This window comes from Pundamilia nyererei, unplaced genomic scaffold (genome assembly GCF_000239375.1).
Source record: "Pundamilia nyererei isolate P.nyererei 1_Seehausen unplaced genomic scaffold, PunNye1.0 scaffold00061, whole genome shotgun sequence".
NCBI lineage: Eukaryota > Metazoa > Chordata > Actinopteri > Cichliformes > Cichlidae > Pundamilia > Pundamilia nyererei.
The window spans coordinates 2,405,341-2,420,098 of record NW_005187462.1 but is presented as its reverse complement, the minus strand read 5'-3'; positions in this window follow the sequence as shown (position 1 = coordinate 2,420,098).

Genomic DNA, 14,758 nt, shown 5'->3' with positions numbered 1-14,758 from the left:
TAAGGATCCAGCTGCAGAGGGAGCTGCTCAGTCCTAGATCCTGCAGTTTCCTGTCCAGCTTCGAGGGAACGATGGTATTGAATGCTGAGCTGTAATCTACATATGTTTTTTAATAATGTTATCAATGTAGGAGTAAATTAGCAGGTGTCTGTCTGACATACCCATAAAGTCGAGCTACTTAATGCCTTCATAATGCTGCATTCATCTGTGAGTCCACTACAGTTAAAGAAAGAAAATTCGATCATCCGATAGTGCGCACAAAGGTCAGTAAATTGTTTTGACCGTGCAGAGAACTTAAAATGGACCAGCTACACATTTGTCCAGCTGGCAGACTTCAAAGAAGTGTAAGAGGAGTGACGGCTCAGCTGTCTCCAGCTGTCTCTGTCCACAACAGAGACGAATCAACGCTTGTGTTTGCCAGCATTAGCTTCTTAGCACTCCAGCTTCTCCTCCAGTTGTGCTCAGTTCTGGAAAGAAAGATGGCAGCAGATACAATGACATATCACTGGCTGATGTTATAGTGCACACTTTAATTTGCAATTCACTTTTTAAGAGTGAGAAGTGAATATTTTAGGGTTGTGCTGCTCACCTTTTGATTCCTCGCCCTGTTACTAGAGTAGAATCCATCTGGGGATTCGACACACTGCAAATATGTAGATGTTAAATCTTACCCGGCTTGTATTTGTGTTTGAGCCACACAGACGACTTCCGACTCAAACTGAATTTAATTTTGGGATTTTTTACAATGTCTCAAAGTGACGGGAAAGAAAAGCCAGACACAGACGTGTGTGAGTTTGCTGTGACTGCAAACGATCACATAAATGTCTGCAGAGCAGTTTATTTTTCTACTGATCAAATTAATGTTAATTAGCAACTGCAAGCACTGACCAGCAGCAATTACCATTAAGCAAAGCTCTTTACCAGATAAAAGAGGAGAAGCATGTAAATGGTGTGCATGGTGGTTATGGTCCACCTCCCAAAATCTCTGTGAACCAGTTTCCATATTCACACATGCTCAACACCACAAATTGGTGGGTTACCAATCGTAGCATCGGCAGCAACTCTGTCCTTCTCTGTTTGCTGTTACGCAGACATAATTGGGGTACAATAATTGCATTTCATCGGCACTAAATCACAGTTAAAACTGAAATGTTAAAAGCCCCATTGTTGCTCACTGGATTTTACGCACATTGTCACACAATTACACTGCTTTGTATCTAGAAATAGTTTTTGAGTAGATGGTTATAATTTGAGATCCACTTTCCTTTCCCTTCTAACCATTTGGTAAATAGGACATTGCAGCAAATTAGCCCTTCCTCTGCTCTGACAGTACGACTAATGAAGGACACTGAGCTGCTATTATGGTTAGCCACCAACAAATATCACCTCAGCTTATTCCAGCCAGGATAACTTGGATGACAGTAAAGACATTTCTGACTCACTTACTTCCTCCCGTCTCTGTCTTTATGATTGCTTGAGTTATTTATACGGTTGTGTTAATGACTTATTTTGACAGGTTTGTTTGTTTTTTCGTGTGTCATATTGTGTGTTTGCTCCCTGTCTTTGTCCCTCGTTTCCATTGTGGTTCCACCTGTTCCCAATCTGTCCTCCTGACGTTTTTGTCTGTTTTGGAGGTTTTTTCTCTTTGATTAACATTTAGTTTTTATCTGGTTTCTATCAGCTTCATTAGTTCCTTCTAGTTCTACATCCTGTAACTGTCTGTGAGCCCACATCTCGACACACTCATATATAGTCAGAATGAGGTATGCAATGTCAATAATAACACTTTGCAGAAGCTGAAGAAATATTCTGTTGGTCCATTTAAGCACTTCGCCTTAGTGTATGTGAACTATGCAGTACTTCTACTGCAATACCAACAAGTGATCTGTGATCAGATTACTGTCAGATTTTTCATTCCACGCAGGAAATGTTAGCTGCTGCCTGCCTCTCTCCTCTGATTGTGATCAGTTTGCAAGGTGTTTGTTGTGTGATTCAATCAACGAATTTGCTGTCTATAAACAGGGTTACTGGTGCTACAAACATGGTTATCAATATACTATCAATACATTGTATCAATATACATCTACAGCTACATTAAGTTGCTTAAACTGCTGTGATTCTCACTGATGACCTTTAGTGCATCCAATATCTGACCAGACAGAAGTCACAATAGACACTGACAAACTGCAACAGGCTGAATAGTGTTACGTCTAAGTGCTCCGTGCATAGTTTCCCTGTTCGGTGGAACTAAAGTCAAATATAGACGCTAAAGAGACCTTATAGCAAAGTTTCACTGTCATGTGTGCTGAGTGACTGCAGGGACGAGCACCGGCTATTTTGGGATATCACGTTGCACATTTGAAATGTGCTGCAACTTGTTTTATCTGCCTGAAGTGTGGATTCACTGACTGTGGCTCTCCACAGTGCGCCAGTATTATCAAAAGGAGCTGTGCATCCCGTTGTGAAGCAGGCTGTTGTAGATTACGAATTCTGTTTTGTGCAGGAACCGCTATATAAAATTATTTCTCACAAATGTGTTTGTCAGCAGTGTGTCCTGTTTGTTTCAGCTCTCCATACAACCAATCAGCCTACGAAACGACTGATTGATCATCCTGTTAAATTCATTGAGTCCTGGCATTGATCTATATGGTGCTTTGATTTCAAGCAAGCACACCTTTGTTTGCCGAGGTTTTCACCAACAGCTGCCCCTGCTGGCATGATGATGTGCAACCACACAATGCAAAACAGGAACAGCTTGATAAAGAAAACAAACAGCCCGAGGCACTCGTGGGGTTGGAGTTCAAACAACCACATCTCACAAACCCACAGAACCCAAAGGATCTCCTGTCAAAACCACAGGACACCTCCAAAAGTCTCAGATCTCCTTATTGGTCAGAGCTGTGTGACAGCACGAAGAGGACTTAACAAAATATTAACCAGAGGACTTTAATGGTGGCCAGTGCACACACACTCGTGGCCATATCCTCGTTGTGCACATGTTAGATCGTCAAACATCAGGTACCTTGGGTTATGCTGAATTCAAAGCACACTGCCATGCCAGCTTCCACCCAGCTGGATATATGAAAATATGTGTAATTTTTGGCAGGCTGGAATTTTTTAACCTCATTACATTTGGATCAGATCATTCTTGCACTGAGCCTCAAGAATATTACCAGATCATCATGCAAAAATCTCCAACAACCTCTTCTTTATATTTTTCTAGGAAAATTGGGAAAGAGTAGGTGCAGTAATTTATTGAAACAACACATGCAAGCATACATGAACATACAGTATATAAGGCAAAAACAGAGCACAACATTGACCAACTTTATTCTTTAACAAAGCCTTAAATATCCACATAAAAACTAGAAAGAGCATCATTTTTCAGACCATTTTGTATTTGTATTTGTATTTGTATCTTTATTTATTTCAGACATAATAAAACAAACAAAAAAAACCAATATATACTCGTCTACATGTATTTTCATTTACGAATATGAATATATGTGTAGATATACACACACACACGTATTTGTACAGACAAACAAGAAAAATATAATAAAATAAAACACATTCGTCTAACATGAGATAACAATTTTAAAAAGTACAAGAAGGTCTGGACCTCAGAAACAAAACATAAAAAGTCCGGGGCAGCACACGCCTTTTACACAGTTGTTTTTGTGGGAGGCTGGAGTACTCTGCTAATGCTAGCTGGGTTTGTGTATAAAAATGCATACAAAGACTGGAGGATGAATTTCCTTGATGGTCTCTAACTCATAGCCACATAATTTATCAGATAAATGCACAAAAACCAAAAGCACAGTTGGGAGGTCCAGTTAAAGTGCCTTCAATTAGCAGAGGTGAAGCCGACCAGACAAGCAGACTCCTAACTTCTCCAAAAGTCCACCCACCACACAGTTGTTCCGAAGGCGGAAGCTGTCCATGGAGCCAAGAAGCATTTTTATACCAGGCTGTAAATATGCTTTTTAATGCTGTGAAGTTTGCCGTTTTATCATGGAAAACTGTTCATTTCAAATCAAGCAGCATAAAGATTGCACACAGTGTGCTCTCTGAACAATGGCAGAATGTCAATTATAACTGAGTAGTGTTCACAGCCAATAAGATCAAAGGCCATTTCCATGACTTTTGACTAAATGCTGCTTCCCCAGGCAATAGTATTGATCAGCAGAGCCGAGTCCGTGGGAGGACCAATAATCTTACCTTAATATGGGCAGATAACGGGCTTCGTGGCTGCCACTTCACGCTTATCTTTCTTTATATTTGACTGTCGGGACTGTAGAAGAAAATCATTTCAGTGAGATTCAGCAGGATCTTCATTTCCTGTATGAATACTTCACAATGTGTTTGCTGCGTCTCTGTCTCTCTGTTAGATTTAAGAACAAAGAACTGTAACGGCTCAGGAGAGATTGCAACCATCACGTCATTAAAGACCATGGTCATTGAGGTTTTTCACAGTGGCCTGTGGCACTGGTGCGTTAGTTCACTGGCCATGAACCCATATAGCCTGCATCAGTATGTTACAGGGGTGATGGAAGCATAAGTCGCAGGTTTGTGGTCCAGTAGACCCTCGGGAAAGGATTGTGGTTTGGGTTAAAGCAGGCTCCACAACAGAAGACCTCACTGACAAATTATGAGTTGGGAGGGTCAGCTCGCTCTCCATAATGTCACAATCAGTGGGTCATGTGTCGAATGCCAAAGCGCACCTCATGGGTAAATGAGCTGCGCCAGCGGCTTTGACTAGCTGACGCCTCAGGTAAGAATGGCAGTTTGTTGTCGGGGTGGGAAAATGACATCATTGTTGTCACAAGACAAATTGTTACACATTATAAAACACATTTTAAATCAATATATTGTATTAACCTTTTTAAGAACATAAAACCAGTTGCAGTAAATTTGATCTTTTATAGAATTTATAGAAAGTCTCAAAACTGTAGAAAAGACAGAGAGCTGCAGAGTGCAAGACACTGATGGCAGCACTGCATTAGCATGATGCTGATGCAGACACTGAAGATGGAGATGTGGACTAAAGAGGTTTATCAGTATTTATCTTTGACCCTTGGAAATAACAGCAGGCTTTACAGACACAGAGGCATCTTCATACAAATACACGTTTATAAAAACAAAGAGTCTTCAGGTCTGTGGAGTGGAAACGTATGCCTCCTGTATGTTTCTCCCTCTCTTTGTGTTTGTAACCCCCACACCTTATCTCTCACCTCTCCCCTAATATGTCAGTCATCATAAAAAAGTTAATTGCTTTGGGATTTCCTTCCAAGGCAATCACAAAACCAGTCCTGTGTTCTGGGAATTGGTGGCTTTAGTCCTGACTTAGTTCCCAACATCATTTTCAGACACAACTGAGCGGAGCCTTTCCCCCAAAGGACTCCAGCAGTCATTACCTCTTTGCTCTTTTAAACTGGGGATCTCAGAAATAACAGAGCCACTGCTCTGGATTTAAATTGACCGTGTTTCCTTGTACTTAAAATAGAGCTAATTGGTTTTGCTAACAAACCTTCGGGTGAGTGTACGGCTCCTTTGCTGAAGGAAGCCACAGACCAGGTATTAATCAATAACATGAGTTTGTTTAGACAGCTGCATGTGTTTGCAGGTGATTTGCAGAACAATAAGAGGACGGCCGCAGAGGAAGGTAGAACGAAGCTGATCCAATTGTTCTACACAGGTCGACTTCTCGGTGAACTCCAGCCCTGTGATGCCTGAAGTCTCATACATTTTGTTCATGTAGCTCATTCTTAGACAGCGGACATACAGGGGGATCTATGGTCTGTAACTCATAAATGCCCCCTTTTTAACTAAAGGTGGCAGCTATCTGTTCTGTTTCTGCAGTGATGTTCATCATAATTCCAAGGAAAGTTGGGAATATGTTCTCGGTCTAAAAAGTGACAAATGTGCCTCAAATCTACATTCTTTGTAATGGCCAGCATGTGTTTGCAACAGGAAGTCAGATGACCTCGTCTGTAACAGAAAATGTTTAACTGATGAGCTCATTGTCTCGTTTTATGCTATTTGGTAACTTTCATTAAAGTTGTCACACTTCACACACATTGTTGTGTCTGCACTGATCACTCACTCAAGCACTGAGGTTGAGGCCGTGCTCCACCATCTGCAGCTCATATATGTCACAAACAAAGTGGACCAGAAACAGCTTTAGTTCAGTTTTGTAGTTTTACATTTCAGCCTAAAGATGTACAAGAACACCAGGAGCCTGATCTCACAGACGTGGGGAACCACGGCCTTTGAACACTACAGTCCATGACAATGGCAGGTAATGTGTTTAAACTAAAGGCCAGCATAGCCAAAAGCAACATACCCGCCGTGAAATTGATCTGTGTCAATAGTGCAGCAGCTTGGACAGATATTGTTGTCTATGAGTTGTGGTTGCTGCTTTAGCAGTGCGATATCTGCCTGGGCTGAGGCTCCGTGAGCCCTTTGTATACTGCTGGCTGTTTGATGGTATTCACTCTTTTTTGCACATCACAGGATCATATGACTGACTTTAGCTGCTGTTGAAGAGCACAGTGACATTTTTACAAGAACAAACAGAGACAGTGGGGGGAGGCGAGAAGAGTAAATGCAGCATAAACCTACATGACAGAAAGATCACATGCATTTTCTGTGAGCACAGCCGTCATTCAGAGCGTTTTTATGGTATCGAGCGCTGGGATTTTAATTCTCACAATCCTTTTTTCATAGGTCTTTTTTTTTACCTCTTTATGACTCGAAGGCTGAGTTTGGAGAGTTGAAATCCCGCCGCAGTTTTTAAGATGTATGGCATTAAATGTGCGTATGAAGTGCTGGAAAGTCTCCTCCAGCCCGAGGCCAGGGCCTGCAGGGCTAACTGGTTTTATAAACAGCTCTTTGATGAGCTGGTGAATATTAAAGATTTGAGGTATGTTGGCAAAGTATTGTCAGGGGAACAGTGAAGCTCAAAGGGCTGAGAACGTGCTGCTGAACAATACCAGCTCTTATCTATCTGCCATAGATACGTAGATAGTTGTATTTCCCATTTCCAAAAGCACAAATACAGGAAAAGAAAAAAAGTATTCTGCTACAATTAGCTGTAGGGAAAATGTAACAAACCCAAAAATAATAACAAATTTTTATACATGCATATGAATGTGCAGAAGATCTTTGGTAACAAAAGCTGTACAAAACAGTACACGTGGAGAGCCTTAAAACAACATTAAACATGGGACAGCTTTGCATTAGCTTTTAGTGTTTATCTGAAAAAAGACTGGCAGGAGGAACAGGAAGTCTTGAGTTGAGTCAGATTAGTCAGATTAGAATTAGAATTAGTCAGATTTTCCCAAAAAATGTATGAATCTCGGTCTGTATATGAACAATCGACATGGCTTTGGACACAGTGAAATGTGCAGCGTATGCAGCAGTACCTTAAACTTGCATTCTTATTAGTGGCCAGCGAGGTGCACAACGCTTTGATTGCAGAAAGTCTGGTTATACAGAAGTCTTTGCAAAAACAACTCCTCTGCTTGCTTGTCTGCAACTTCAGAGAACAGCTGTGATGTTTTTTCTCTCAATCACTGGTTTCAAGACTAACTGAAGACAATACGGTGTAGATTTTTTAAAATATGATCGTATTTGCCCTGTTTGAGTCCAAAAGAAAGAATGTTTATGAATGTATATCCATCTTTAATATAAAGTCTATGGTTGCCCCAAGAGACGAAATCATCAGATTATTAGTCAGTGACTGGAAACACGGCTGAGAATGAACAAGATCAGGTGATCAGACAGGACATAATCAAACCCTTTGATTAGCTAAACCTTTGTGAGACACACAAAAAGGTGACCAGTATTGATTATTATTAAGAAAGTGATTTCCTGCTTTCTTATCTGTGCCTTGATTCAAATTTGTCACAACAGCTGCTTGTGTTTGTTCCCGTTTACATCTGCTGTGTAAATGTGTTTTCAGTGATTATTGTGAGGTTTTAGCACAGTGGGCAGAACTTGTGATTAACCGCTACGAACATTTAATGTCATTAGCAACATGTGAACAACATGAGAGGTATGTTGGTGCACAAACATGCAGCCTTCAGAGTGCAGCGACAGAAATCTGCCACAGCCAAGTTACATTTATTTTTCATTCACAGGGATGCTGTAAAATGTGATTGCTGGAATTACTTTTGTTGATGGAAGCCACTGAAAAATCTAAATTATGCACATCTCATTTTAGTTTAAAAAAGTTTTGCCAGAAAGGAAAAAAATTTGGCCATCAGGTAATTTTGTCCCAGAGCCACAAATAATTGTGTTTTGTATTCAATTCCTCCCTTCATTAGTTGTTTAAACCAGTCTGTCAGTCCTTTGAATTTGTTGAATCCACAATGAACGTCCTAATTAACTGAATGAACAGGATACACAGAAGAACTCTGCATAAATGTCAATTTTGAAACAGATTTAACAGAGCAACAAAGCAGAGACGGTGGCATGAATCATAAGTTTGTGTTCCCATATGGCAGCTTTTGAGTTTTGCATTTAGTTTCAGTTTTTATTCACTCTTATGGGTCAAAATTGTCTTTGTTCCATTTAAGCACCAATGCCTCTTTATTAGGTTAGGAAAACTTTGAGGTTTACCCGTTAACAACATTAACCGTACATGATGAAAATTGACCCTTACAGGCACCCACTGGATTTAAACGCTGGCGTGGACTTGGCTTTATTCGTTTATTTCTGGACTCTATATTAACATTTTGGCTGCCACCATGTTGTTTTTTCTGAGCTGGGTCTACTTTTGACGTAGGCTCAAGTGGTGACCAGATGAACTGGAGGTTTTGTACTTGCCCTGATGAAGCATCCAGCCATCCAAGTTGATAGTGACTCCCATCAAAATTGCTATGACTGCTGTATCATGGCAGTGCTAACAGGACATCATCTGGACGTCGTTGCCAGCAGCTCTGACATCCTACACTTTCAGTTTACTGCGGGACAGGTTCAGGACACCACTGTGGATCAGGATTGTTCTGATACTTGCTCACACAGGGATCAAGGCTGGATCCAAGACTTGGGCTCAATGTTCTGTTCTGAGCCACTTTTGAGTATTTTAGGGATGCTGTGGTGAGCACTGTAATACTTGAGGAGGCCACTTGGCAGTAACTCATGAGGGCACTCAGTGAAAAGCTGTTTCTTTGTGTTTGGAGGTAATTTAAGTGATTATAGAGAAGACAAAGTCAAGCACTTAATGTCTGAATATAATAAAAAGGACACAGCATTTGCATACTTCTCTTTCAAAGTTAATGGTGTTTGCACATAGCTGAACCGTAGCCATTCAGTGCTGAGGCCTAATAATGATCTTTGATAAAATATTAATGTGTTTTTTCCATTTTCTGTTTTGAGAGCAGTTTTATTGCTGCCAGTTCCTCTAGCTATTTCGGAAAGTTTGTCCCTGCCTGTGCTCTAAAGGTGATCTGAGCAGAGAATATACACAGCAAGGAGCAGACCGTCCTTTTATCATTTATGCAGCAAAACAAGCTGAAGGTTGAGTGTATGTTTCATGGGCCGACGCCAGTCAAACCGAGACCTGACATTTTCATAAAGCTGACTAGAGATCTACAACAAATCCTCCACCGCCGACATTCAAATCGTCTATGTGCAAATGAATAAGGGCTTGAACCTTATGAATCTTCTCATATGTCATCTACTGTCTGAGTTTCTGTAGATGTTTTTTTCCTGTTTATATTTGCTTTGTTTAATAGTCGGAGCCAATAAATGTGTAGTAGGTTATGTGATTTCCAGTGAAAGAGCGGATTAACTGTGGAGAGTCAGACGTGGCTCGGCTAAAAGAGGAACATGAAGCACGTTTTCTTTTCTTTTTTATTACAACTACCAATCTGAAACTTGTTAGGTGCCTTCCAAGCACAGGTATAATAATGTATACACCACAAGTCAAAGGTTGGGACACAACTTCTCACTGAATGAGAGATGCACACTGAAGACATCAAATACATGAAACGGGATAAATGGAAGTAAATAAAATATTAATAAATAACTAAACATGTCTTATATATTAGATTCCTTTGCTGTGTTGAAAGCGCTGCAAACCCTCATCCTTCTCTCAGTGAGCTTCATGATGTAGTCACCTGAAAGGGTTTCACCTCACAGGTGAGCCTGTCACGGTTCATCTGTGGAATTTCTTGCCATCTTAATGTGTTTGGGACCATCAGCTGTGCAGAGGTCAGGTTGGTGCACAGCTGACAGCCCTACTTGACAACTGTTATAATTAGAGATGGCACGATACCACTTTTTTATGTCCGATACCGATATCATAAATTTGGATATCTGCCGATACCGATATGAATCCGATATAGTGTGTTTTAATCAACAAAACTGTTTTTTAAATATCTTGCTGCATTTTGTATAAGTTCATACTCAAGTTTAAAACAACAACTACACTAAAGCTATTCTGTTATACCTGTATGCAAAAAAAATATTTCATAGTTCAGCAAAACTGATCAATCTAATAAACTTAAACCTGCACCATCCTCCCTATTCTGGTATTTTAAAGAGTACTTAGCATAAATATTAAGCAACCTAACTAATAGGGTTCCAACTCCCAGCAACAACAAAAATAAATAAATAAAAAATAGGGAACCACCCCTCACGCTCCACCTCATGATGCTTAATCGACGTAATCAACCTTAATTTGATGCAGTGTGAAAAAAATGCACAGAAATAAATTATTTTTCAAGAAATATTAAATAGATTCAACATCTTTCTTCAACAGAATTGCAGACTGCACAGATGGTACCTTCCCAAAGGAAAAAGTACTATAGCTTACTAGGGTATATTAGACTTAATAGTTACTATATACAGTAATGGACTTCTATTCATTTTGCATCAGATTAAAACTTTGGGTGTCAGATAATTATTTATTAAAAGCTCGACATTTTAAATGAGAATAAGAAAGAAAAGTATGTCTTTGTGCCCCTTTTCCCTGTTAATGCCCTATCGGCCCCCCTGGCTAAACTTTGCTAGATCCGCCCCTGCACAGTTACAGCCGTCAGCTACGTAGAAAAAGATCCTGGAGTAGAAAGTAATATTAAATACATTCTAACAACAGCTGATCAAGCTTAAACGTGCTGCTGTTGTTCAGCCGCTGGTTTCCTCTTTCTGGTGCAAAGTGGGCCAAAAACAAACTAGAGACACGGACTCGTGACAGAAAAGCCGATCAGCTGATCGTTAAGCAGTTTCATGATTGAAGTAGCAGCAGGAGAGGCAGTCGCTCCATATATCGCTTGTTAAGCTTAACGCAGGAATGCTTTACAAACATTCAGAGATGGACTTACACACTTGCTTTACTTCTCTCGGGATAACTTTGTCGGAGATGAAATGCCGGGTTGCTAGCGAAGCTCCACATGCTATCCAGACCACCGACAGGTCCCGCATGCCACAGCGGCTCTATCACGTGATGCATACTGCTCCGACGTGCTAACGTTCTGAGGTGAGTTACAAGTTTTGTGAGGTGCTTTCGTGATATTTAATGGATCGGATTACATTTTTTATTTTTCTCCGATATCCGATCCAGTAATTTAGGTCAGTATCGGACCGATACCGATACGTAATATCGGATCGGTCCATCTCTAGTTATAATTCATATTATGGCAAGAACCAATCTGCTGAGTAGAGAGAAACAACAGCTCATCATTACTTAACTCAAGGTCCAGAAAATTCCTGAAACTTCCTGCATCCTCAAGCGCTGCGACGAAACTGGCTCACATGAGGACCAAGAGTCACATCTGCTGCGGAGTCACCAGCCTCAGAAACCACAAGTTAGCAGCAGCTCAGATTAGAGCCCAGATAAATACCAAAGAGCTCCAGTAGCAGACACGTCTTTACATCAACTGAAAAGCTACAAGCAGAAGAGATTTGTTTGGGCCAAGAAACACAAGGAGTGGACATTAGACCAGAGGGAATCTGAGCTTTGGTCTGATGAGTCCACATTTGAGATCTTTGGTTCCACCTGCAGTCTTTGTGCGATGCAGAAAAGGTGAATGGATGATCTCTACATGCATAGTTCCCACTGTGAAGCATGGAGGAGGTTTGCTGGTGACACTGTGGGGGATTTATTCAAAAAAAGCACATTGAAGTGAAGGCCGAAGGACCAACAAGTGCTCAGCCTCTGTGGGAACTCACCTAAACTGTGTGTGTGAATAAAAAAATACAAATCATTTTGGATTCAAGTGTCAGCTGCATGAATGCAATGTCAGTTTTTACCAAATGATAGTTTTCATTGTTTATTATATTTTACATGTAAGAAAGGCAGATAGTCCCCAGCTTGGTTTCATTCGTCTGTCATCACATGGCAGTGTAATCAAGCACCCGTGGTCCTCGCCACAGCTGTGAAACCAGAAGCCGGAGATTATTATTGTCTTTACTGTAAAATTCATATTTCAGTTAAATCCACGATTATTACAGAAACACTGTACACAATAGGCAATAATGAATGTTTAGACTAAAAGCGGTGTTGTTCCCATTCATTTTTAGCAAAATGTAAAATGCGACCAACATTAACGTTATAATATTTACCATGTGTTGTCCTATATCGACAGGATTTCATCTTTCTTATTTTATTTTTCAGATTCACAGCCTGATTGAAAACGTTTAAATATTTGTTTAAGTGAATTATTTGAGCCTTCGTTTGGCTCTTTGGCTCCTCAGAGTCTTTCTGGGTTTGCTCGTGTGCTCCGTCACGTCTTCTGTTGCAGCTAATACAGAGTTCCAGTCTGGTTCGTTGCTTAGTGTCTGTGAAACAGTTAAATCAGCGTTTAAAGCAAAAGTGAAACATGCAGCAGTGAAACTGCAAAAACTTTCAGTGTTTTACTGCTTTTCACAGGACGCTCTATAGCAGGTATAGATCGGTTTGATGATGTATGATGATGACGAACAGAAAGCAGTTTTAAAACAGCAGCCGTGTATCTGAGTGCAAAACTTCCATCTATTGATTGCTAAGTAAGGGGAAACTCACCGATCACCCAGACTCCTGCTGTAATCATTTTCATTTTGTCTGCACAAGACAGATGAACAGTACACTAACAAGCTCGCCCTTACAAATGAGGGAAGCCTGTCTGATCCATATAAATATGCAGTTCTGCAAAGGTCCTTGCTGCCATGGAGGAACATGAAAAAGTAAACACACAGAAGGTGTTTAATACCTGCAACTGCGAGGCATATTTAATGTTTCCTTTATGACAAATATACATTTATTATAGAGGTTCCTGCACGCCCAAACCAAACACCACAGCCCCTTTGCAGGCTTTACATATATTTGCTGATAAACAGAACTAGCAGATCATCTGCTTCCCGCACACCCTGTCCCTGCTCTTCTTCTAGTCTTTCACTACATCCATGAGTCTTCTCTGTGGTCTTCCTGTCCAGCAGCTCCATATTTAAGACCCTATGTGTAGTATATCAACTATCCCTCCTCCGGACACGTCTAAACCATTTCAGCCTTGACTCTGACTTTGTCTCCAAGCTGCTCTCTAATGTACTCGTTTCTAAGCTTGTTCATCCTGGTGACTCCAGATGCAAGTCTCCTGTGGTTTTGTTAATGCAGCCATCTCCAAACTATAGATCATAGCTGGTCTCTCTGCCATCTTCCTCTTCTCTCCAGAGCGTCTCTCCGCCTGCTCCTCGCTCTCACTACAGATCACAATGTTGTCTCTGAACGTCATCGTCCGCAGAGCCCTGCCTCACCTGTCAGACGATGTATCAGTGACCTCATACGTCTTCTGCATGAGTCTCATCTCAACTTTCCATTCGATACCAGTGCACTTCTTCCTTATTCCTGAGGTATCCTTTTACTCTCCGTGATTGTGTTAAGCTGTCTGGTTAGAAAAGTGCACTGCCCTCTCTTCTAGACGTATCCATACGTCCTTGGGTACGTCATCGAAATAAACAGCAATTAAACAAAATGACAGCATGAATCTATTTAGAGTTCACATGTATTTTTGTGACTCCGTACCAATCCTTTGCTCCTGTTTTGACTGACTGAAAACATTTCTTTTGCATTTAAAAGTTCAAGGTGCTTGACAAGCTGACTTGATTGTACCTGATGATGTTAAATGTTATATGTTTTATATCCCTGATCTCCAACTGAATTGATTTTAGCAGGTGAAATGATGCTCACTGCACATGAATTTGTGTAGTGCATGAATTTTGGCAGGTTGGTGTTGTCTCAAACCAAGCATTAAACTACCTATGAAATCCGAGCTCTGGATAGTCCATGTTCGGATCATTCAGGCACTTTGTGTGTTATGTATGTATTGGCCTATTCATTCAGAATAACAAGTGTAAGTTTGGAAGTTGACAGTATTTTGTCTAAATGTAACTGAGCCTCTTTCTGTTTAAGCTCCTGGAGTTTGCTTTGCAGAGCAGTACATCCAGACTTATCTGCATCTCATTTATTCACTTTAAACCATGTACAGCCCCGTCTTTAAAATGGTATCCATGGGTATCAGATGAGGTAGCATGAAAACTACCTACCTGATGGAGAAATGGACCTTTGACCCCTGGAGGTGTCACACGGTTTTAAAAGCACATCAGCCCAGCCAGTCAGTCACTGGTGGTAAGCCCTTCAGTCACCAGTTGTATGGATTGATCCCACTGTTAGTAGGTTCAAGGTTCTTTATTTGTCACATGCATAGTTATACAAGTATAACACACAGTGAAATGTAGCCTGACACGCTCCTCGACATGTGCAAAAATGGGGGGG